The sequence below is a fragment of the Triticum dicoccoides genome, chromosome 5A (genome assembly GCF_002162155.2).
Source record: "Triticum dicoccoides isolate Atlit2015 ecotype Zavitan chromosome 5A, WEW_v2.0, whole genome shotgun sequence".
Taxonomy (NCBI): Eukaryota; Viridiplantae; Streptophyta; class Magnoliopsida; order Poales; family Poaceae; genus Triticum; species Triticum dicoccoides.
The window spans coordinates 332,279,746-332,283,870 of NC_041388.1; positions in this window are offsets into that span (position 1 = coordinate 332,279,746).

Below are 4,125 nucleotides of genomic sequence, written 5' to 3' on the forward strand. Positions count from 1 at the left end.
ATCGCCACTTATCTTTTCTTTTGTTACTTGATGTTGAACCTTATGAGGCTGCTACGTGGATGTTGTAGGTCATTGCGTGATCTACTTTTGCTTTCATTCCCTTTAGTTTGTAATGAATCAGACAATCTTTAGAGACTAGAAGATATTGTGTTGGAATGTGCGTGGTCTTAACTCTGATTCGAGGCAACTTGCAGTTAAGCAGAAGATAGATGAAAGTGGGTGCTCTATCATTTGTTTGCAAGAAACTAAATGCATGCATATCGATCAGCATTTTGTTAGGAAATTTTGTCCTCGGCGCTTTGATAATTTTGTGTATATGCCATCGTCTGGGGCTTCTGGTGGTCTCCTGATTATTTGGAATTCGGCTTTCTTTTCTGGGAAATTAATTCAAGCCCACTCCTATGGCATCATTGTGGAATTTGCATCTGCGCACACTTCTGAAGTTTGGACTTTAGTGTCAGTTTATGGTCATTGTTCGAATCCTACACAAGATGAATTTACCCAGTGGTTATATAACCTCAACATAAAAATTGATGAGAAATGGCTGCTTCTCAGTGATTTTAATTTCATGCGCTCCTTGGAAAACCGTAATCTACCAGGGGGTAATGTTAATGATATTTTTCTCTTTAATGAAATTATTGGTCACCTAGGTTTAGTGGAATTACCAATAAAAGGTAGGCAGTTTACTTGGTCCAATATGCAAACAAGTCCTCTTCTCGAGCAGATTGACTGGTTCTTCACCACGGTATCTTGGACCTCTGATCACCCTAATACAATGGTCATGCCCCTGGCATGGACATCATCGTATCATGTACCTTGTGTGGTCTCTGTCGCCACTTCTATTCCGAAAGCCAAGGTCTTCCTTTTGAAAATTATTGGGTAAACCTCCCAGGTTTTGCTGAATGTGTCTCTGAAGTTTGGAACATGCTTGTTCACAGGTCTTCTACTGCTGGTACAATTTCGGCCAAGTTTAAAGCCCTCCGTTATGCTCTTAAGAGGTGGTACGTAAGCCTTTCAAAGATCAAAGCCCTAATTGTTGATTGCAACAAGGTGATCCTGTACTTTGATGGTTTGGAGGAACTCCGGGCGCTCACTTGGCCAGAGATAAATTTTCTTAAAATTGTTAAGCTCCATCTTGAGGATATTCTTCCTTTGCAATTTATCTACTGGAACAGCGCTGTACCATTAGATTCATCAAAGTGGGCGAGGAAAACACGAAATTTTTCCACGCCATGGCTACAGAACGATACCGAAGGAATACCATCACCTCCATTATAAATGCTGCAGGTGAGGTTGTGACTGATCATCATCAGTTAGCTTCCATGTTTTGGTCTGATTTCAAGCAGCGCATGGGCCAAGCCAAGGATATTCGCATGACCTTTGACCTTGATAACCTCCTCACTAGAGTTTAAGGACTTGAGGCTTTATCCATGCCTTTCACTGATGATGAAGTGGAGGAGGTCATTAAACATTTCCCGTCTGACCGTGCCCCTGGCCTAGATGGATATACAGGCCTTTTCATGAAGAAACGTTGGAGTGTTCTTAAGCCAGAATTTATGAAGTTGGTTGCTGAGTTTTATGAGGGAAATTGCAGTTTGGAATGTCTTAACACATCTCTCATTACTCTCATTCCTAAAAGGTTAAGCCCTGAGACTATGGGTGACTTTCGGCCAATCTATTTAACCAATACATGTCTTAAGTTCTTAACCAAACTTCTGGCGAATCGGTTACAGAAAGTAATCCTCCAATGCATCCACCATAACCAATATGGCTTCCTTAAGTGTCGCTCTATCCAAGACTGCCTTGCATGGTGTTTTGAATATATACACCAGTGCAAAGCTTCAAAGAGGCCCATTGTTTTATTGAAGCTGGATTTCACTAAAGCGTTTGACACGATTGAGCATGATGCCATCCTCAGAATTCTTAAGTACAAGGGCTTTCATGATCGTTGGAATGGTTGGGTCAGTAACCTTCTTTCATCTGGTTCTTCTGTGGTACTGTTAAATGGAGTTCCTGGCCAACATTTTCAGTGCAAGTTTGGTGTTCGTCAAGGCGATCCTCTATCGCCTCTTCTCTTTGTCATTGCAGTGGATCTTTTGCAATCTGTGGTGAATGACATGTGCACTCGTAATATCCTCAGCTTTCCAATCCCAACGAGGTCTAATGACTATCCAATTGTTCAGTATGCGGACAACACACTGATAGTTTTGCCAGTGGTTGACAACCAATTGATTGCTCTCAAGGATATGTTACACAATTTTGCTGAATCCGCGGGTTTGCGTGTCAACTTCAGTAAATCTTCCCTCATCCCAATGAACATGTCTGAGGAAGAAGGAATTCGTCTTGCTGCTCTACTTGGATGCTCTGTTGGATCAATGCCCTTCACGTATCTTGGTCTACCCATGGGCACCTCTAGGCCGACCATTTATGATTTGCTGCCTCTTGTTGATCGCATCGAGAGAAGATTATCTACGACTTCTTGTCTCCTCAACCAAGGCAGTAGGCTTCAACTCCTGCAGTCAGCCCTCATGTCCATGCCCATTTACTTTCTCTGCTCATTATCTATACCACAAGGTATCCTCAAGCAGATTGAAAGGATTGAACGGCAATGTCTTTGGAGGGGGAATACTGAAACTCCAAGACAATCTCTAGCTGCATGGGAGTCGGTTTGCAAGCCAAAGAAGTATGGAGGGATGGGAGTCACTCATTTAGGAGTGCAGAATGAAGCTCTGCTGATCAAACATCTGTTCAAGTTCTTCAATAAGAAAGATGTCCCATGGGTTAACCTCATTTGGGATTCCTATTATCATTCCTCAGCCCCACAAGTTACTCAGCTATGCGGCTCCTTTTGGTGGCGTGATGTGCTCAAGTTGTATGAAAAGTTTTGTTTGCTTGCCACACCACAAGTGCATGCTGGAGATACTATGGTTTTCTGGCTTGATCGTTGGCAAATTGACAACAGAATAATTGCTCTTAAGGATCGGTTCCCTAGACTTCATTCTTTTGCCATTGATGACACGATAACAGTCAAGGACTTTTTTCTTATCAGTCGGCTGTTGAAGGTTTCCGTCTACCTTTCTCTTCGGAGGCATATCTGGAACTAACTCAACTCCAGACTTTGTTACAGCCCATAAGCTTGCAGTCAGAGGAGAAGGATGTTTGGAAATGGCCATCTAAAACTGCAGAGTATCAATCTAAACTCTACTATGAGTTCACCTTCTCCCATTTGAGGATTGACCCAATTTTCAAATATATTTGGAAATGCTCCTGTACCCTCAAGATAAAGGTTTTTGGATGTCTTTTATTGATGGATCGTCTTAACACATGGGACATGATGCAGAGAAGGCACTGGAATATCCAGGATGATACTTGTGTTCTCTGCCAGTCTTCCTTTCACGAAGATAGAGTCCATCTCTTTTTCTCTTGCAATTTTAGTCAAAGTGTATGGAATTATCTTGGGATTTCTTGGCCAGCAGCATCCAATCAGTCTACTTTCATGATGGCATCAGCTTCTAGGAAGGATTTCAATAAACCTTTCTATTCTGAGGTGGTTTTTACTGCAACATGGAACATTTGGATGCAGAGGAATGGCAAGATCTTTAGAACCGAGACTCCAAGTTTTAGAGCTTGGAGGAGGAACTTTGTGCATGATCTTTCCTTACTAGCTCACAGAATCAAATGTAAATATAGGGACAGTCTGTTATCTTGGATAGCCTCTCTCCCCTAACTCTCTTTGTAAGTATGATAGCTCTCTTTGTAACTTTTGTTTTCCTTTTTCATTACTTGTACAGAGAAACTTTTATTTTTTGGAATGAATAAAGGGTTGTGAGGCTGTTGCCTTGCAGTATATAGTCAAAAAAATTCGGGGAGTTTCCGGTTACGGTGGGAGGTCAGGGGTCGAGCGATGCGCATTTCTCTCGTACACGTATGCACGTGTGTGCGAGGCGTTGGCTCTAACTGAACCCGAGCAAAGCGTTGGGATCCAACTGAACCCGAGCGATTGCACTGCAGGCTACGCGTTACTGAACCTGAGCGATCGATCGATGGCTGTTAACTTAACCCGATCGAGCGATTACTTCGCTACTGTTGCTAACTGAAGCCGATCGATTGGATGAACAGTGAGCG